The following is a 22,400-nucleotide window of genomic DNA, read 5'->3' as shown; positions in this document are numbered from 1 at the left end:
GCGGTCTAAGGTGCTGCGTTCAGGTCGCAGTCTCCTCTGGAGGCGAGGGTTCAAATCCCACTTCTGACAGTGTTCTTCCTTTTCTTCTTTGTTCTACAATGTCTCTTCCTTGTTGCTTGTGAAGAGAAATACTTAAGATATTCACTGCAAATCTGTTTCACAAAAAACTTTGAAGAATAATCAACCTTCCATTATTTCTGCTTTATACCAATCAAAGAAAATGTTGCATTCTTCCCTAAAAATATGGACTTAAATACTACTTCAGACATCAATATTATATGAATTTTTTGCTTTGGTCAACATTTTTTCATATACTGAGTTTGCAAAATAAAATATCCCCCAACTTCTGAATCAGGGCTCCATATCTCAGGAGTAAGAACACTGCTCTTTTAAGCCAGTGGTCATGAACACAAACCCTACTTGTACACTCCTTCATAGCATCCAGTCAAGCCCATAAGCCAAAATCATTAGCCAGTTCTTGGAAAGTTCATAAATGTCTTTTCTATGGTGAGTGAAAATCCACAAGACAACAAATTCTAGACACTTGGAATCCAATCCTGAATAGAGCAAAAAAAAATAATTACCGCATTTTTCCTTGGCATTCTATGAATTAGAAAAATAGATACTGCACTTCCCCTTTTCAATGTATTTTGGAAACTGCCACATTTGGAGTAATGATTTTCTTTCAATGCAGCTCTCAATCAATCAATACAAAATTCAGGCATTAATTGTAGATCATGTGAAGATGTTATTTGTGTCAAGCATTTTCTCAAATATTTGGAAAATCCTACACTATAGGTAATTCCGTGTTAATGTTATTTTTACAATATCTTTTTGATTTATCCAACTTTAAGCATCTTTGAAAACTAATTGAAAAAGCAATTTACTACTAATATTTGAATCAATAGTTTCAACAGCAGCATGGACATTGCACCTTTGAAAAAGTAATTTTGGTTAATTAGTTTTATCCAATTTTTATGAAACTCAGTTTTTTATGTGTCAGGATGGCTGAGCGGTCTAAGGCACTGCGTTCAGATCGCAGTCTCCTCTGGAGGCGTGTGTTCAAATCCCACTTCTGACAGTGTTCTTCCTTTTCTTCTTTGTTCTACAATGTCTCTTCCTTGTTGCTTGTGAAGAGAAATACTTAAGATATTCACTGCAAATCTGTTTCACAAACCACTTTGAAGAATAATCAACCTTCCATTATTTCTGCTTTATACCAATCAAAGAAAATGTTGCATTCTTCCCTAAAAATATGGACTTAAATACTACTTCAGACATCAATATTATATGTATTTTTTTCTTTGGTCAACATTTTTCATATACTGAGTTTGCAAAATAAAATATCCCCCAACGTCTGAATCAGGGCTCCATATCTCAGGAGTAAGAACACTGCTCTTTTAAGCCAGTGGTCATGAACACAAACCCTACTTGTACACTCCTTCATAGCATCCAGTCAAGCCCATAAGCCAAAATCATTAGCCAGTTCTTGGAAAGTTCATAAATGTCTTTTCTATGGTGAGTGAAAATCCACAAGACATCAAATTCTAGACACTTGGAATCCAATCCTGAATAGAGCAAAAAAAATAATTACCGCATTTTTCCTTGGCATTCTATGAATTAGAAAAATAGATACTGCACATCCCCATTTCAATGTATTTTGGAAACTGCCAGATTTGGAGTAATGATTTTCTTTCAATGCAGCTCTCAATCAATCAATCAATACAAAATTCAGGCATTAATTGTAGATCATGTGAAGATGTTATTTGTGTCAAGCATTTTCTCAAATATTTGGAAAATCCTAAACTATAGGTAAATTCCGTGTTAAAGTTATTTTTACAATATCTTTTTGATTTATCCAACTTTAAGCATCTTTGAAAAATAATTGAAAAAGGAATTTATTACTAATCGGGGTGGCTGAGCGGTCTAAGGTGCTGCGTTCAGGTCGCAGTCTCCTCTGGAGGCATGGGTTCAAATCTCTCTTCTGACAGTGTTCTTCTTTGTTCTACAATGTCTCTTCCTTGTTGCTTGTGAAGAGAAATACTTAAGATATTCACTGCAAATCTGTTTCACAAAAAACTTTGAAGAATAATCAACCTTCCATTATTTCTGCTTTATACCAATCAAAGAAAATGTTGCATTCTTCCCTAAAAATATGGACTTAAATACTGCTTCAGACATCAATATTATATGTATGTTTTTCTTTGGTCAACATTTTTTCATATACTGAGTTTGCAAAATAAAATATCCCCCAACTTCTGAATCAGGGCTCCATATCTCAGGAGTAAGAACACTGCTCTTTTAAGCCAGTGGTCATGAACACAAACCCTACTTGTACACTCCTTCATAGCATCCAGTCAAGCCCATAAGCCAAAATCATTAGCCAGTTCTTGGAAAGTTCATAAATGTCTTTTCTATGGTGAGTGACAATCCACAAGACAACAAATTCTAGACACTTGGAATCCAATCCTGAATAGAGCAAAAAATAATAATTACCGCATTTATCCTTGGCATTCTATGAATTAGAAAAATAGATACTGCACATCCCCTTTTCAATGTATTTTGGAAACTGCCACATTTGGAGTAATGATTTTCTTTCAATGCAGCTCTCAATCAATCAATACAAAATTCAGGCATTAATTGTAGATCATGTGAAGATGTTATTTGTGTCAAGCATTTTCTCAAATATTTGGAAAATCCTAAACTATAGGTAATTCCGTGTTAATGTTATTTTTACAATATCTTTTTGATTTATCCAACTTTAAGCATCTTTGAAAACTTATTGAAAAAGAAATTTACTACTAATATTTGAATCAATAGTTTCAACAGCAGCATGGACATTGCACCTTTGAAAAAGTAATTTTGGTTAATTAGTTTTATCCAATTTTTATGAAACTCAGTTTTTTCATGTGTCAGGATGGCTGAGCGTTCCAAGGCACTGCGTTCAGGTCGCAGTCTCCTCTGGAGGCGTGGGTTCAAATCCCACTTCTGACAGTGTTCTTCCTTTTCTTCTTTGTTCTACAATGTCTCTTCCTTGTTGCTTGTGAAGAGAAATACTTAAGATATTCACTGCAAATCTGTTTCACAAACCACTTTGAAGAATAATCAACCTTCCATTATTTCTGCTTTATACCAATCAAAGAAAATGTTGCATTCTTCCCTAAAAATATGGACTTAAATACTACTTCAGACATCAATATTATATGTATTTTTTTCTTTGGTCAACATTTTTCATATACTGAGTTTGCAAAATAAAATATCCCCCAACGTCTGAATCAGGGCTCCATATCTCAGGAGTAAGAACACTGCTCTTTTAAGCCAGTGGTCATGAACACAAACCCTACTTGTACACTCCTTCATAGCATCCAGTCAAGCCCATAAGCCAAAATCATTAGCCAGTTCTTGGAAAGTTCATAAATGTCTTTTCTATGGTGAGTGAAAATCCACAAGACATCAAATTCTAGACACTTGGAATCCAATCCTGAATAGAGCAAAAAAAATAATTACCGCATTTTTCCTTGGCATTCTATGAATTAGAAAAATAGATACTGCACATCCCCATTTCAATGTATTTTGGAAACTGCCACATTTGGAGTAATGATTTTCTTTCAATGCAGCTCTCAATCAATCAATCAATACAAAATTCAGGCATTAATTGTAGATCATGTGAAGATGTTATTTGTGTCAAGCATTTTCTCAAATATTTGGAAAATCCTAAACTATAGGTAAATTCCGTGTTAATGTTATTTTTACAATATCTTTTTGATTTATCCAACTTTAAGCATCTTTGAAAAATAATTGAAAAAGGAATTTATTACTAATCGGGGTGGCTGAGCGGTCTAAGGTGCTGCGTTCAGGTCGCAGTCTCCTCTGGAGGCATGGGTTCAAATCTCTCTTCTGACAGTGTTCTTCTTTGTTCTACAATGTCTCTTCCTTGTTGCTTGTGAAGAGAAATACTTAAGATATTCACTGCAAATCTGTTTCACAAAAAACTTTGAAGAATAATCAACCTTCCATTATTTCTGCTTTATACCAATCAAAGAAAATGTTGCATTCTTCCCTAAAAATATGGACTTAAATACTGCTTCAGACATCAATATTATATGTATTTTTTTCTTTGGTCAACATTTTTTCATATACTGAGTTTGCAAAATAAAATATCCCCCAACTTCTGAATCAGGGCTCCATATCTCAGGAGTAAGAACACTGCTCTTTTAAGCCAGTGGTTATGAACACAAACCCTACTTGTACACTCCTTCATAGCATCCAGTCAAGCCCATAAGCCAAAATCATTAGCCAGTTCTTGGAAAGTTCATAAATGTCTTTTCTATGGTGAGTGACAATCCACAAGACAACAAATTCTAGACACTTGGAATCCAATCCTGAATAGAGCAAAAAATAATAATTACCGCATTTTTCCTTGGCATTCTATGAATTAGAAAAATAGATACTGCACATCCCCTTTTCAATGTATTTTGGAAACTGCCACATTTGGAGTAATGATTTTCTTTCAATGCAGCTCTCAATCAATCAATACAAAATTCAGGCATTAATTGTAGATCATGTGAAGATGTTATTTGTGTCAAGCATTTTCTCAAATATTTGGAAAATCCTAAACTATAGGTAATTCCGTGTTAATGTTATTTTTACAATATCTTTTTGATTTATCCAACTTTAAGCATCTTTGAAAACTTATTGAAAAAGAAATTTACTACTAATATTTGAATCAATAGTTTCAACAGCAGCATGGACATTGCACCTTTGAAAAAGTAATTTTGGTTAATTAGTTTTATCCAATTTTTATGAAACTCAGTTTTTTCATGTGTCAGGATGGCTGAGCGGTCCAAGGCACTGCGTTCAGGTCGCAGTCTCCTCTGGAGGCGTGGGTTCAAATCCCACTTCTGACAGTGTTCTTCCTTTTCTTCTTTGTTCTACAATGTCTCTTCCTTGTTGCTTGTGAAGAGAAATACTTAAGATATTCACTGCAAATCTGTTTCACAAACCACTTTGAAGAATAATCAACCTTCCATTATTTCTGCTTTATACCAATCAAAGAAAATGTTGCATTCTTCCCTAAAAATATGGACTTAAATACTACTTCAGACATCAATATTATATGTATTTTTTTCTTTGGTCAACATTTTTTCATATACTGAGTTTGCAAAATAAAATATCCCCCAACTTCTGAATCAGGGCTCCATATCTCAGGAGTAAGAACACTGCTCTTTTAAGCCAGTGGTCATGAACACAAACCCTACGTGTACACTCCTTCATAGCATCCAATCAAGCCCGTAAGCCAAAATCATTAGCCAGTTCTTGGAAAGTTCATAAATGTCTTTTCTATGGTGAGTGAAAATCCACAAGACAACAAATTCTAGACACTTGGAATCCAATCCTGAATAAAGCGAAAAAAAATAATTACCGCATTTTTCCTTGGCATTCTATGAATTAGAAAAATAGATACTGCACATCGCCTTTTCAATGTATTTTGGAAACTGCCACATTTGGAGTAATGATTTTCTTTCAATGCAGCTCTCAATCAATCAATACAAAATTCAGGCATTAATTGTAGAGCATGTGAAGATGTTATTTGTGTCAAGCATTTTCTCAAATATTTGGAAAATCCTAAACTATAGGTAATTCCGTGTTAATGTTATTTTTACAATATCTTTTTGATTTATCCAACTTTAAGCATCTTTGAAAACTAATTGAAAAAGCAATTTACTACTAATATTTGAATCAATAGTTTCAACAGCAGCATGGACATTGCACCTTTGAAAAAGTAATTTTGGTTAATTAGTTTTATCCAATTTTTATGAAACTCAATTTTTTATGTGTCAGGATGGCTGAGCGGTCCAAGGCACTGCGTTCAGGTCGCAGTCTCCTCTGGAGGCGTGGGTTCAAATCCAGCTTCTGACAGTGTTCTTCCTTTTCTTCTTTGTTCTACAATGTCTCTTCCTTGTTGCTTGTGAAGAGAAATACTTAAGATATTCACTGCAAATCTGTTTCACAAACCACTTTGAAGAATAATCAACCTTCCATTATTTCTGCTTTATACCAATCAAAGAAAATGTTGCATTCTTCCCTAAAAATATGGATTTAAATACTACTTCAGACATCAATATTATATGAATTTTTTTCTTTGGTCAACATTTTTTCATATACTGAGTTTGCAAAATAAAATATCCCCCAACTTCTGAATCAGGGCTCCATATCTCAGGAGTAAGAACACTGCTCTTTTAAGCCAGTGGTCATGAACACAAACCCTACTTGTACACTCCTTCATAGCATCCAGTCAAGCCCATAAGCCAAAATCATTAGCCAGTTCTTGGAAAGTTCATAAATGTCTTTTCTATGGTGAGTGAAAATCCACAAGACAACAAATTCTAGACACTTGGAATCCAATCCTGAATAGAGCAAAAAAAAATAATTACCACATTTTTCCTTGGCATTCTATGAATTAGAAAAATAGATACTGCACTTCCCCTTTTCAATGTATTTTGGAAACTGCCACATTTGGAGTAATGATTTTCTTTCAATGCAGCTCTCAATCAATCAATACAAAATTCAGGCATTAATTGTAGATCATGTGAAGATGTTATTTGTGTCAAGCATTTTCTCAAATATTTGGAAAATCCTACACTATAGGTAATTCCGTGTTAATGTTATTTTTACAATATCTTTTTGATTTATCCAACTTTAAGCATCTTTGAAAACTAATTGAAAAAGCAATTTACTACTAAAATTTGAATCAATAGTTTCAACAGCAGCATGGACATTGCACCTTTGAAAAAGTAATTTTGGTTAATTAGTTTTATCCAATTTTTATGAAACTTTGTTTTTTATGTGTCAGGATGGCTGAGCGGTCTAAGGCACTGCGTTCAGGTCGCAGTCTCCTCTGGAGGCGTGTGTTCAAATCCCACTTCTGACAGTGTTCTTCCTTTTCTTCTTTGTTCTACAATGTCTCTTCCTTGTTGCTTGTGAAGAGAAATACTTAAGATATTCACTGCAAATCTGTTTCACAAACCACTTTGAAGAATAATCAACTTTCCATTATTTCTGCTTTATACCAATCAAAGAAAATGTTGCATTCTTCCCTAAAAATATGGACTTAAATACTACTTCAGACATCAATATTATATGTATTTTTTTCTTTGGTCAACATTTTTCATATACTGAGTTTGCAAAATAAAATATCCCCCAACGTCTGAATCAGGGCTCCATATCTCAGGAGTAAGAACACTGCTCTTTTAAGCCAGTGGTCATGAACACAAACCCTACTTGTACACTCCTTCATAGCATCCAGTCAAGCCCATAAGCCAAAATCATTAGCCAGTTCTTGGAAAGTTCATAAATGTCTTTTCTATGGTGAGTGAAAATCCACAAGACATCAAATTCTAGACACTTGGAATCCAATCCTGAATAGAGCAAAAAAAATAATTACCGCATTTTTCCTTGGCATTCTATGAATTAGAAAAATAGATACTGCACATCCCCATTTCAATGTATTTTGGAAACTGCCAGATTTGGAGTAATGATTTTCTTTCAATGCAGCTCTCAATCAATCAATCAATACAAAATTCAGGCATTAATTGTAGATCATGTGAAGATGTTATTTGTGTCAAGCATTTTCTCAAATATTTGGAAAATCCTAAACTATAGGTAAATTCCGTGTTAATGTTATTTTTACAATATCTTTTTGATTTATCCAACTTTAAGCATCTTTGAAAAATAATTGAAAAAGGAAATTATTACTAATCGGGGTGGCTGAGCGGTCTAAGGTGCTGCGTTCAGGTCGCAGTCTCCTCTGGAGGCATGGGTTCAAATCCCTCTTCTGACAGTGTTCTTCTTTGTTCTACAATGTCTCTTCCTTGTTGCTTGTGAAGAGAAATACTTAAGATATTCACTGCAAATCTGTTTCACAAAAAACTTTGAAGAATAATCAACCTTCCATTATTTCTGCTTTATACCAATCAAAGAAAATGTTGCATTCTTCCCTAAAAATATGGACTTAAATACTGCTTCAGACATCAATATTATATGTATTTTTTTATTTGGTCAACATTTTTTCATATACTGAGTTTGCAAAATAAAATATCCCCCAACTTCTGAATCAGGGCTCCATATCTCAGGAGTAAGAACACTGCTCTTTTAAGCCAGTGGTCATGAACACAAACCCTACTTGTACACTCCTTCATAGCATCCAGTCAAGCCCATAAGCCAAAATCATTAGCCAGTTCTTGGAAAGTTCATAAATGTCTTTTCTATGGTGAGTGACAATCCACAAGACAACAAATTCTAGACACTTGGAATCCAATCCTGAATAGAGCAAAAAATAATAATTACCGCATTTTTCCTTGGCATTCTATGAATTAGAAAAATAGATACTGCACATCCCCTTTTCAATGTATTTTGGAAACTGCCACATTTGGAGTAATGATTTTCTTTCAATGCAGCTCTCAATCAATCAATACAAAATTCAGGCATTAATTGTAGATCATGTGAAGATGTTATTTGTGTCAAGCATTTTCTCAAATATTTGGAAAATCCTAAACTATAGGTAATTCCGTGTTAATGTTATTTTTACAATATCTTTTTGATTTATCCAACTTTAAGCATCTTTGAAAACTTATTGAAAAAGCAATTTACTACTAATATTTGAATCAATAGTTTCAACAGCAGCATGGACATTGCACCTTTGAAAAAGTAATTTTGGTTAATTAGTTTTATCCAATTTTTATGAAACTCAGTTTTTTCATGTGTCAGGATGGCTGAGCGGTCCAAGGCACTGCGTTCAGGTCGCAGTCTCCTCTGGAGGCGTGGGTTCAAATCCCACTTCTGACAGTGTTCTTCCTTTTCTTCTTTGTTCTACAATGTCTCTTCCTTGTTGCTTGTGAAGAGAAATACTTAAGATATTCACTGCAAATCTGTTTCACAAACCACTTTGAAGAATAATCAACCTTCCATTATTTCTGCTTTATACCAATCAAAGAAAATGTTGCATTCTTCCCTAAAAATATGGACTTAAATACTACTTCAGACATCAATATTATATGTATTTTTTTCTTTGGTCAACATTTTTTCATATACTGAGTTTGCAAAATAAAATATCCCCCAACTTCTGAATCAGGGCTCCATATCTCAGGAGTAAGAACACTGCTCTTTTAAGCCAGTGGTCATGAACACAAACCCTACGTGTACACTCCTTCATAGCATCCAATCAAGCCCGTAAGCCAAAATCATTAGCCAGTTCGTGGAAAGTTCATAAATGTCTTTTCTATGGTGAGTGAAAATCCACAAGACAACAAATTCTAGACACTTGGAATCCAATCGCATTTTTCCTTGGCATTCTATGAATTAGAAAAATAGATACTGCACATCCCCTTTTCAATGTATTTTGGAAACTGCCACATTTGGAGTAATGATTTTCTTTCAATGCAGCTCTCAATCAATCAATACAAAATTCAGGCATTAATTGTAGAGCATGTGAAGATGTTATTTGTGTCAAGCATTTTCTCAAATATTTGGAAAATCCTAAACTATAGGTAATTCCGTGTTAATGTTATTTTTACAATATCTTTTTGATTTATCCAACTTTAAGCATCTTTGAAAACTAATTGAAAAAGCAATTTACTACTAATATTTGAATCAATAGTTTCAACAGCAGCATGGACATTGCACCTTTGAAAAAGTAATTTTGGTTAATTAGTTTTATCCAATTTTTATGAAACTCAATTTTTTATGTGTCAGGATGGCTGAGCGGTCCAAGGCACTGCGTTCAGGTCGCAGTCTCCTCTGGAGGCGTGGGTTCAAATCCAACTTCTGACAGTGTTCTTCCTTTTCTTCTTTGTTCTACAATGTCTCTTCCTTGTTGCTTGTGAAGAGAAATACTTAAGATATTCACTGCAAATCTGTTTCACAAACCACTTTGAAGAATAATCAACCTTCCATTATTTCTGCTTTATACCAATCAAAGAAAATGTTGCATTCTTCCCTAAAAATATGGACTTAAATACTACTTCAGACATCAATATTATATGTATTTTTTTCTTTGGTCAACATTTTTCATATACTGAGTTTGCAAAATAAAATATCCCCCAACGTCTGAATCAGGGCTCCATATCTCAGGAGTAAGAACACTGCTCTTTTAAGCCAGTGGTCATGAACACAAACCCTACTTGTACACTCCTTCATAGCATCCAGTCAAGCCCATAAGCCAAAATCATTAGCCAGTTCTTGGAAAGTTCATAAATGTCTTTTCTATGGTGAGTGAAAATCCACAAGACATCAAATTCTAGACACTTGGAATCCAATCCTGAATAGAGCAAAAAAAATAATTACCGCATTTTTCCTTGGCATTCTATGAATTAGAAAAATAGATACTGCACATCCCCATTTCAATGTATTTTGGAAACTGCCAGATTTGGAGTAATGATTTTCTTTCAATGCAGCTCTCAATCAATCAATCAATACAAAATTCAGGCATTAATTGTAGATCATGTGAGGATGTTATTTGTGTCAAGCATTTTCTCAAATATTTGGAAAATCCTAAACTATAGGTAAATTCCGTGTTAATGTTATTTTTACAATATCTTTTTGATTTATCCAACTTTAAGCATCTTTGAAAAATAATTGAAAAAGGAATTTATTACTAATCGGGGTGGCTGAGCGGTCTAAGGTGCTGCGTTCAGGTCGCAGTCTCCTCTGGAGGCATGGGTTCAAATCTCTCTTCTGACAGTGTTCTTCTTTGTTCTACAATGTCTCTTCCTTGTTGCTTGTGAAGAGAAATACTTAAGATATTCACTGCAAATCTGTTTCACAAAAAACTTTGAAGAATAATCAACCTTCCATTATTTCTGCTTTATACCAATCAAAGAAAATGTTGCATTCTTCCCTAAAAATATGGACTTAAATACTGCTTCAGACATCAATATTATATGTATTTTTTTCTTTGGTCAACATTTTTTCATATACTGAGTTTGCAAAATAAAATATCCCCCAACTTCTGAATCAGGGCTCCATATCTCAGGAGTAAGAACACTGCTCTTTTAAGCCAGTGGTCATGAACACAAACCCTACGTGTACACTCCTTCATAGCATCCAATCAAGCCCGTAAGCCAAAATCATTAGCCAGTTCGTGGAAAGTTCATAAATGTCTTTTCTATGGTGAGTGAAAATCCACAAGACAACAAATTCTAGACACTTGGAATCCAATCGCATTTTTCCTTGGCATTCTATGAATTAGAAAAATAGATACTGCACATCCCCTTTTCAATGTATTTTGGAAACTGCCACATTTGGAGTAATGATTTTCTTTCAATGCAGCTCTCAATCAATCAATACAAAATTCAGGCATTAATTGTAGAGCATGTGAAGATGTTATTTGTGTCAAGCATTTTCTCAAATATTTGGAAAATCCTAAACTATAGGTAATTCCGTGTTAATGTTATTTTTACAATATCTTTTTGATTTATCCAACTTTAAGCATCTTTGAAAACTAATTGAAAAAGCAATTTACTACTAATATTTGAATCAATAGTTTCAACAGCAGCATGGACATTGCCCCTTTGAAAAAGTAATTTTGGTTAATTAGTTTTATCCAATTTTTATGAAACTCAATTTTTTATGTGTCAGGATGGCTGAGCGGTCCAAGGCACTGCGTTCAGGTCGCAGTCTCCTCTGGAGGCGTGGGTTCAAATCCAACTTCTGACAGTGTTCTTCCTTTTCTTCTTTGTTCTACAATGTCTCTTACTTGTTGCTTGTGAAGAGAAATACTTAAGATATTCACTGCAAATCTGTTTCACAAACCACTTTGAAGAATAATCAACCTTCCATTATTTCTGCTTTATACCAATCAAAGAAAATGTTGCATTCTTCCCTAAAAATATGGACTTAAATACTACTTCAGACATCAATATTATATGTATTTTTTTCTTTGGTCAACATTTTTCATATACTGAGTTTGCAAAATAAAATATCCCCCAACGTCTGAATCAGGGCTCCATATCTCAGGAGTAAGAACACTGCTCTTTTAAGCCAGTGGTCATGAACACAAACCCTACTTGTACACTCCTTCATAGCATCCAGTCAAGCCCATAAGCCAAAATCATTAGCCAGTTCTTGGAAAGTTCATAAATGTCTTTTCTATGGTGAGTGAAAATCCACAAGACATCAAATTCTAGACACTTGGAATCCAATCCTGAATAGAGCAAAAAAAATAATTACCGCATTTTTCCTTGGCATTCTATGAATTAGAAAAATAGATACTGCACATCCCCATTTCAATGTATTTTGGAAACTGCCAGATTTGGAGTAATGATTTTCTTTCAATGCAGCTCTCAATCAATCAATCAATACAAAATTCAGGCATTAATTGTAGATCATGTGAAGATGTTATTTGTGTCAAGCATTTTCTCAAATATTTGGAAAATCCTAAACTATAGGTAAATTCCGTGTTAATGTTATTTTTACTATATCTTTTTGATTTATCCAACTTTAAGCATCTTTGAAAAATAATTGAAAAAGGAATTTATTACTAATCGGGGTGGCTGAGCGGTCTAAGGTGCTGCGTTCAGGTCGCAGTCTCCTCTGGAGGCATGGGTTCAAATCCAACTTCTGACAGTGTTCTTCTTTGTTCTACAATGTCTCTTCCTTGTTGCTTGTGAAGAGAAATACTTAAGATATTCACTGCAAATCTGTTTCACAAAAAACTTTGAAGAATAATCAACCTTCCATTATTTCTGCTTTATACCAATCAAAGAAAATGTTGCATTCTTCCCTAAAAATATGGACTTAAATACTGCTTCAGACATCAATATTATATGTATTTTATTCTTTGGTCAACATTTTTTCATATACTGAGTTTGCAAAATAAAATATCCCCCAACTTCTGAATCAGGGCTCCATATCTCAGGAGTAAGAACACTGCTCTTTTAAGCCAGTGGTCATGAACACAAACCCTACTTGTACACTCCTTCATAGCATCCAGTCAAGCCCATAAGCCAAAATCATTAGCCAGTTCGTGGAAAGTTCATAAATGTCTTTTCTATGGTGAGTGACAATCCACAAGACAACAAATTCTAGACACTTGGAATCCAATCCTGAATAGAGCAAAAAATAATAATTACCGCATTTTTCCTTGGCATTCTATGAATTAGAAAAATAGATACTGCACATCCCCTTTTCAATGTATTTTGGAAACTGCCACATTTGGAGTAATGATTTTCTTTCAATGCAGCTCTCAATCAATCAATACAAAATTCAGGCATTAATTGTAGATCATGTGAAGATGTTATTTGTGTCAAGCATTTTCTCAAATATTTGGAAAATCCTAAACTATAGGTAATTCCGTGTTAATGTTATTTTTACAATATCTTTTTGATTTATCCAACTTTAAGCATCTTTGAAAACTTATTGAAAAAGCAATTTACTACTAATATTTGAATCAATAGTTTCAACAGCAGCATGGACATTGCACCTTTGAAAAAGTAATTTTGGTTAATTAGTTTTATCCAATTTTTATGAAACTCAGTTTTTTCATGTGTCAGGATGGCTGAGCGGTCCAAGGCACTGCGTTCAGGTCGCAGTCTCCTCTGGAGGCGTGGGTTCAAATCCCACTTCTGACAGTGTTCTTCCTTTTCTTCTTTGTTCTACAATGTCTCTTCCTTGTTGCTTGTGAAGAGAAATACTTAAGATATTCACTGCAAATCTGTTTCACAAACCACTTTGAAGAATAATCAACCTTCCATTATTTCTGCTTTATACCAATCAAAGAAAATGTTGCATTCTTCCCTAAAAATATGGACTTAAATACTACTTCAGACATCAATATTATATGTATTTTTTTCTTTGGTCAACATTTTTTCATATACTGAGTTTGCAAAATAAAATATCCCCCAACTTCTGAATCAGGGCTCCATATCTCAGGAGTAAGAACACTGCTCTTTTAAGCCAGTGGTCATGAACACAAACCCTACGTGTACACTCCTTCATAGCATCCAATCAAGCCCGTAAGCCAAAATCATTAGCCAGTTCTTGGAAAGTTCATAAATGTCTTTTCTATGGTGAGTGAAAATCCACAAGACAACAAATTCTAGACACTTGGAATCCAATCGCATTTTTCCTTGGCATTCTATGAATTAGAAAAATAGATACTGCACATCCCCTTTTCAATGTATTTTGGAAACTGCCACATTTGGAGTAATGATTTTCTTTCAATGCAGCTCTCAATCAATCAATACAAAATTCAGGCATTAATTGTAGAGCATGTGAAGATGTTATTTGTGTCAAGCATTTTCTCAAATATTTGGAAAATCCTAAACTATAGGTAATTCCGTGTTAATGTTATTTTTACAATATCTTTTTGATTTATCCAACTTTAAGCATCTTTGAAAACTAATTGAAAAAGCAAATTACTACTAATATTTGAATCAATAGTTTCAACAGCAGTATGGACATTGCACCTTTGAAAAAGTAATTTTGGTTAATTAGTTTTATCCAATTTTTATGAAACTCAATTTTTTATGTGTCAGGATGGCTGAGCGGTCCAAGGCACTGCGTTCAGGTCGCAGTCTCCTCTGGAGGCGTGGGTTCAAATCCAACTTCTGACAGTGTTCTTCCTTTTCTTCTTTGTTCTACAATGTCTCTTCCTTGTTGCTTGTGAAGAGAAATACTTAAGATATTCACTGCAAATCTGTTTCACAAACCACTTTGAAGAATAATCAACCTTCCATTATTTCTGCTTTATACCAATCAAAGAAAATGTTGCATTCTTCCCTAAAAATATGGACTTAAATACTGCTTCAGACATCAATATTATATGTATTTTTTTCTTTGGTCAACATTTTTTCATATACTGAGTTTGCAAAATAAAATATCCCCCAACTTCTGAATCAGGGCTCCATATCTCAGGAGTAAGAACACTGCTCTTTTAAGCCAGTGGTCATGAACACAAACCCTACTTGTACACTCCTTCATAGCATCCAGTCAAGCCCATAAGCCAAAATCATTAGCCAGTACTTGGAAAGTTCATAAATGTCTTTTCTATGGTGAGTGACAATCCACAAGACAACAAATTCTAGACACTTGGAATCCAATCCTGAATAAAGCAAAAAAAATAATTACCGCATTTTTCCTTGGCATTCTATGAATTAGAAAAATAGATACTGCACATCCCCTTTTCAATGTATTTTGGAAACTGCCACATTTGGAGTAATGATTTTCTTTCAATGCAGCTCTCAATCAATCAATACAAAATTCAGGCATTAATTGTAGAGCATGTGAAGATGTTATTTGTGTCAAGCATTTTCTCAAATATTTGGAAAATCCTAAACTATAGGTAATTCCGTGTTAATGTTATTTTTACAATATCTTTTTGATTTATCCAACTTTAAGCATCTTTGAAAACTAATTGAAAAAGCAATTTACTATTAATATTTGAATCAATAGTTTCAACAGCAGCATGGACATTGCACCTTTGAAAAAGTAATTTTGGTTAATTAGTTTTATCCAATTTTTATGAAACTCAATTTTTTATGTGTCAGGATGGCTGAATGGTCCAAGGCACTGCGTTCAGGTCGCAGTCTCCTCTGGAGGCGTGGGTTCAAATCCAACTTCTGACAGTGTTCTTCCCTTTCTTCTTTGTTCTACAATGTCTCTTCCTTGTTGCTTGTGAAGAGAAATACTTAAGATATTCACTGCAAATCTGTTTCACAAACCACTTTGAAGAATAATCAACCTTCCATTATTTCTGCTTTATACCAATCAAAGAAAATGTTGCATTCTTCCCTAAAAATATGGACTTAAATACTACTTCAGACATCAATATTATATGTATTTTTTTCTTTGGTCAACATTTTTTCATATACTGAGTTTGCAAAATAAAATATCCCCCAACTTCTGAATCAGGGCTCCATATCTCAGGAGTAAGAACACTGCTCTTTTAAGCCAGTGGTCATGAACACAAACCCTACTTGTACACTCCTTCATAGCATCCAGTCAAGCCCATAAGCCAAAATCATTAGCCAGTTCTTGGAAAGTTCATAAATGTCTTTTCTATGGTGAGTGACAATCCACAAGACAACAAATTCTAGACACTTGGAATCCAATCCTGAATAGAGCAAAAAAAAATAATTACCGCATTTTTCCTTGGCATTCTATGAATTAGAAAAATAGATACTGCACATCCCCTTTTCAATGTATTTTGGAAACTGCCACATTTGGAGTAATGATTTTCTTTCAATGCAGCTCTCAATCAATCAATACAAAATTCAGGCATTAATTGTAGATCATGTGAAGATGTTATTTGTGTCAAGCATTTTCTCAAATATTTGGAAAATCCTAAACTATAGGTAATTCCGTGTTAATGTTATTTTTACAATATCTTTTTGATTTATCCAACTTTAAGCATCTTTGAAAACTAATTGAAAAAGCAATTTACTACTAATATTTGAATCAATAGTTTCAACAGCAGCATGGACATTGCACCTTTGAAAAAGTAATTTTGGTTAATTAGTTTTATCCAATTTTTATGAAACTCAGTTTTTTCATGTGTCAGGATGGCTGAGCGGTCCAAGGCACTGCGTTCAGGTCGCAGTCTCCTCTGGAGGCGTGGGTTCAAATCCCACTTCTGACAGTGTTCTTCCTTTTCTTCTTTGTTCTACAATGTCTCTTCCTTGTTGCTTGTGAAGAGAAATACTTAAGATATTCACTGCAAATCTGTTTCACAAACCACTTTGAAGAATAATCAACCTTCCATTATTTCTGCTTTATACCAATCAAAGAAAATGTTGCATTCTTCCCTAAAAATATGGACTTAAATACTACTTCAGACATCAATATTATATGTATTTTTTTCTTTGGTCAACATTTTTTCATATACTGAGTTTGCAAAATAAAATATCCCCCAACTTCTGAATCAGGGCTCCATATCTCAGGAGTAAGAACACTGCTCTTTTAAGCCAGTGGTCATGAACACAAACCCTACTTGTACACTCCTTCATAGCATCCAATCAAGCCCGTAAGCCAAAATCATTAGCCAGTTCTTGGAAAGTTCATAAATGTCTTTTCTATGGTGAGTGAAAATCCACAAGACAACAAATTCTAGACACTTGGAATCCAATCCTGAATAAAGCGAAAAAAAATAATTACCGCATTTTTCCTTGGCATTCTATGAATTAGAAAAATAGATACTGCACATCCCCTTTTCAATGTATTTTGGAAACTGCCACATTTGGAGTAATGATTTTCTTTCAATGCAGCTCTCAATCAATCAATACAAAATTCAGGCATTAATTGTAGAGCATGTGAAGATGTTATTTGTGTCAAGCATTTTCTCAAATATTTGGAAAATCCTAAACTATAGGTAATTCCGTGTTAATGTTATTTTTACAATATCTTTTTGATTTATCCAACTTTAAGCATCTTTGAAAACTAATTGAAAAAGCAATTTACTACTAATATTTGAATCAATAGTTTCAACAGCAGCATGGACATTGCACCTTTGAAAAAGTAATTTTGGTTAATTAGTTTTATCCAATTTTTATGAAACTCAATTTTTTATGTGTCAGGATGGCTGAGTGGTCCAAGGCACTGCGTTCAGGTCGCAGTCTCCTCTGGAGGCGTGGGTTCAAATCCCACTTCTGACAGTGTTCTTCCTTTTCTTCTTTGTTCTACAATGTCTCTTCCTTGTTGCTTGTGAAGAGAAATACTTAAGATATTCACTGCAAATCTGTTTCACAAACCACTTTGAAGAATAATCAACCTTCCATTATTTCTGCTTTATACCAATCAAAGAAAATGTTGCATTCTTCCCTAAAAATATGGACTTAAATGCTACTTCAGACATCAATATTATATGTATTTTTTTCTTTGGTCAACATTTTTTCATATACTGAGTTTGCAAAATAAAATATCCCCCAACTTCTGAATCAGGGCTCCATATCTCAGGAGTAAGAACACTGCTCTTTTAAGCCAGTGGTCATGAACACAAACCCTACTTGTACACTCCTTCATAGCATCCAGTCAAGCCCATAAGCCAAAATCATTAGCCAGTTCTTGGAAAGTTCATAAATGTCTTTTCTATGGTGAGTGACAATCCACAAGACAACAAATTCTAGACACTTGGAATCCAATCCTGAATAGAGCAAAAAAAATAATTACCGCATTTTTCCTTGGCATTCTATGAATTAGAAAAATAGATACTGCACATCCCCTTTTCAATGTATTTTGGAAACTGCCACATTTGGAGTAATGATTTTCTTTCAATGCAGCTCTCAATCAATCAATACAAAATTCAGGCATTAATTGTAGATCATGTGAAGATGTTATTTGTGTCAAGCATTTTCTCAAATATTTGGAAAATCCTAAACTATAGGTAAATTCCGTGTTAATGTTATTTTTACTATATCTTTTTGATTTATCCAACTTTAAGCATCTTTGAAAAATAATTGAAAAAGGAATTTATTACTAATCGGGGTGGCTGAGCGGTCTAAGGTGCTGCGTTCAGGTCGCAGTCTCCTCTGGAGGCATGGGTTCAAATCCAACTTCTGACAGTGTTCTTCTTTGTTCTACAATGTCTCTTCCTTGTTGCTTGTGAAGAGAAATACTTAAGATATTCACTGCAAATCTGTTTCACAAAAAACTTTGAAGAATAATCAACCTTCCATTATTTCTGCTTTATACCAATCAAAGAAAATGTTGCATTCTTCCCTAAAAATATGGACTTAAATACTGCTTCAGACATCAATATTATATGTATTTTATTCTTTGGTCAACATTTTTTCATATACTGAGTTTGCAAAATAAAATATCCCCCAACTTCTGAATCAGGGCTCCATATCTCAGGAGTAAGAACACTGCTCTTTTAAGCCAGTGGTCATGAACACAAACCCTACTTGTACACTCCTTCATAGCATCCAGTCAAGCCCATAAGCCAAAATCATTAGCCAGTTCGTGGAAAGTTCATAAATGTCTTTTCTATGGTGAGTGACAATCCACAAGACAACAAATTCTAGACACTTGGAATCCAATCCTGAATAGAGCAAAAAATAATAATTACCGCATTTTTCCTTGGCATTCTATGAATTAGAAAAATAGATACTGCACATCCCCTTTTCAATGTATTTTGGAAACTGCCACATTTGGAGTAATGATTTTCTTTCAATGCAGCTCTCAATCAATCAATACAAAATTCAGGCATTAATTGTAGATCATGTGAAGATGTTATTTGTGTCAAGCATTTTCTCAAATATTTGGAAAATCCTAAACTATAGGTAATTCCGTGTTAATGTTATTTTTACAATATCTTTTTGATTTATCCAACTTTAAGCATCTTTGAAAACTTATTGAAAAAGCAATTTACTACTAATATTTGAATCAATAGTTTCAACAGCAGCATGGACATTGCACCTTTGAAAAAGTAATTTTGGTTAATTAGTTTTATCCAATTTTTATGAAACTCAGTTTTTTCATGTGTCAGGATGGCTGAGCGGTCCAAGGCACTGCGTTCAGGTCGCAGTCTCCTCTGGAGGCGTGGGTTCAAATCCCACTTCTGACAGTGTTCTTCCTTTTCTTCTTTGTTCTACAATGTCTCTTCCTTGTTGCTTGTGAAGAGAAATACTTAAGATATTCACTGCAAATCTGTTTCACAAACCACTTTGAAGAATAATCAACCTTCCATTATTTCTGCTTTATACCAATCAAAGAAAATGTTGCATTCTTCCCTAAAAATATGGACTTAAATACTACTTCAGACATCAATATTATATGTATTTTTTTCTTTGGTCAACATTTTTTCATATACTGAGTTTGCAAAATAAAATATCCCCCAACTTCTGAATCAGGGCTCCATATCTCAGGAGTAAGAACACTGCTCTTTTAAGCCAGTGGTCATGAACACAAACCCTACGTGTACACTCCTTCATAGCATCCAATCAAGCCCGTAAGCCAAAATCATTAGCCAGTTCTTGGAAAGTTCATAAATGTCTTTTCTATGGTGAGTGAAAATCCACAAGACAACAAATTCTAGACACTTGGAATCCAATCGCATTTTTCCTTGGCATTCTATGAATTAGAAAAATAGATACTGCACATCCCCTTTTCAATGTATTTTGGAAACTGCCACATTTGGAGTAATGATTTTCTTTCAATGCAGCTCTCAATCAATCAATACAAAATTCAGGCATTAATTGTAGAGCATGTGAAGATGTTATTTGTGTCAAGCATTTTCTCAAATATTTGGAAAATCCTAAACTATAGGTAATTCCGTGTTAATGTTATTTTTACAATATCTTTTTGATTTATCCAACTTTAAGCATCTTTGAAAACTAATTGAAAAAGCAAATTACTACTAATATTTGAATCAATAGTTTCAACAGCAGTATGGACATTGCACCTTTGAAAAAGTAATTTTGGTTAATTAGTTTTATCCAATTTTTATGAAACTCAATTTTTTATGTGTCAGGATGGCTGAGCGGTCCAAGGCACTGCGTTCAGGTCGCAGTCTCCTCTGGAGGCGTGGGTTCAAATCCAACTTCTGACAGTGTTCTTCCTTTTCTTCTTTGTTCTACAATGTCTCTTCCTTGTTGCTTGTGAAGAGAAATACTTAAGATATTCACTGCAAATCTGTTTCACAAACCACTTTGAAGAATAATCAACCTTCCATTATTTCTGCTTTATACCAATCAAAGAAAATGTTGCATTCTTCCCTAAAAATATGGACTTAAATACTGCTTCAGACATCAATATTATATGTATTTTTTTCTTTGGTCAACATTTTTTCATATACTGAGTTTGCAAAATAAAATATCCCCCAACTTCTGAATCAGGGCTCCATATCTCAGGAGTAAGAACACTGCTCTTTTAAGCCAGTGGTCATGAACACAAACCCTACTTGTACACTCCTTCATAGCATCCAGTCAAGCCCATAAGCCAAAATCATTAGCCAGTACTTGGAAAGTTCATAAATGTCTTTTCTATGGTGAGTGACAATCCACAAGACAACAAATTCTAGACACTTGGAATCCAATCCTGAATAAAGCAAAAAAAATAATTACCGCATTTTTCCTTGGCATTCTATGAATTAGAAAAATAGATACTGCACATCCCCTTTTCAATGTATTTTGGAAACTGCCACATTTGGAGTAATGATTTTCTTTCAATGCAGCTCTCAATCAATCAATACAAAATTCAGGCATTAATTGTAGAGCATGTGAAGATGTTATTTGTGTCAAGCATTTTCTCAAATATTTGGAAAATCCTAAACTATAGGTAATTCCGTGTTAATGTTATTTTTACAATATCTTTTTGATTTATCCAACTTTAAGCATCTTTGAAAACTAATTGAAAAAGCAATTTACTATTAATATTTGAATCAATAGTTTCAACAGCAGCATGGACATTGCACCTTTGAAAAAGTAATTTTGGTTAATTAGTTTTATCCAATTTTTATGAAACTCAATTTTTTATGTGTCAGGATGGCTGAATGGTCCAAGGCACTGCGTTCAGGTCGCAGTCTCCTCTGGAGGCGTGGGTTCAAATCCAACTTCTGACAGTGTTCTTCCCTTTCTTCTTTGTTCTACAATGTCTCTTCCTTGTTGCTTGTGAAGAGAAATACTTAAGATATTCACTGCAAATCTGTTTCACAAACCACTTTGAAGAATAATCAACCTTCCATTATTTCTGCTTTATACCAATCAAAGAAAATGTTGCATTCTTCCCTAAAAATATGGACTTAAATACTACTTCAGACATCAATATTATATGTATTTTTTTCTTTGGTCAACATTTTTTCATATACTGAGTTTGCAAAATAAAATATCCCCCAACTTCTGAATCAGGGCTCCATATCTCAGGAGTAAGAACACTGCTCTTTTAAGCCAGTGGTCATGAACACAAACCCTACTTGTACACTCCTTCATAGCATCCAGTCAAGCCCATAAGCCAAAATCATTAGCCAGTTCTTGGAAAGTTCATAAATGTCTTTTCTATGGTGAGTGACAATCCACAAGACAACAAATTCTAGACACTTGGAATCCAATCCTGAATAGAGCAAAAAAAAATAATTACCGCATTTTTCCTTGGCATTCTATGAATTAGAAAAATAGATACTGCACATCCCCTTTTCAATGTATTTTGGAAACTGCCACATTTGGAGTAATGATTTTCTTTCAATGCAGCTCTCAATCAATCAATACAAAATTCAGGCATTAATTGTAGATCATGTGAAGATGTTATTTGTGTCAAGCATTTTCTCAAATATTTGGAAAATCCTAAACTATAGGTAATTCCGTGTTAATGTTATTTTTACAATATCTTTTTGATTTATCCAACTTTAAGCATCTTTGAAAACTAATTGAAAAAGCAATTTACTACTAATATTTGAATCAATAGTTTCAACAGCA

At 34.0% G+C, this 22,400-nt stretch overlaps 6 non-coding genes across 6 annotated transcripts; all 6 read left to right on the top strand.

Moving 5' to 3' along the window:
* Positions 1 to 4,824: 4,824 nt before the first annotated feature.
* On the top strand, positions 4,825 to 4,907 carry TRNAL-CAG (transfer RNA leucine (anticodon CAG)). The gene has a single exon. It is a non-coding gene; the product is annotated as a tRNA-Leu (tRNA).
* A 3,854-nt stretch (positions 4,908 to 8,761) lies between these two features.
* On the top strand, positions 8,762 to 8,844 carry TRNAL-CAG (transfer RNA leucine (anticodon CAG)). The gene has a single exon. It is a non-coding gene; the product is annotated as a tRNA-Leu (tRNA).
* Positions 8,845 to 13,542: 4,698 nt separating this feature from the next.
* Positions 13,543 to 13,625, top strand: TRNAL-CAG (transfer RNA leucine (anticodon CAG)). The gene has a single exon. It is a non-coding gene; the product is annotated as a tRNA-Leu (tRNA).
* A 2,925-nt stretch (positions 13,626 to 16,550) lies between these two features.
* Positions 16,551 to 16,633, top strand: TRNAL-CAG (transfer RNA leucine (anticodon CAG)). Its single transcript has one exon. It is a non-coding gene; the product is annotated as a tRNA-Leu (tRNA).
* A 929-nt stretch (positions 16,634 to 17,562) lies between these two features.
* TRNAL-CAG (transfer RNA leucine (anticodon CAG)) lies at positions 17,563 to 17,645 on the top strand. Its single transcript has one exon. It is a non-coding gene; the product is annotated as a tRNA-Leu (tRNA).
* A 1,827-nt stretch (positions 17,646 to 19,472) lies between these two features.
* Positions 19,473 to 19,555, top strand: TRNAL-CAG (transfer RNA leucine (anticodon CAG)). The gene has a single exon. It is a non-coding gene; the product is annotated as a tRNA-Leu (tRNA).
* Positions 19,556 to 22,400: the final 2,845 nt, after the last annotated feature.

The sequence above is a fragment of the Taudactylus pleione genome, unplaced genomic scaffold, assembly GCF_031769625.1.
Source record: "Taudactylus pleione unplaced genomic scaffold, aTauple2 ptg000190l, whole genome shotgun sequence".
In the NCBI taxonomy this organism is placed as follows: Eukaryota; Metazoa; Chordata; class Amphibia; order Anura; family Myobatrachidae; genus Taudactylus; species Taudactylus pleione.
The sequence above is the reverse complement of the archived record's forward strand: the minus strand, read 5'-3'. Positions and strand labels throughout refer to the sequence as shown.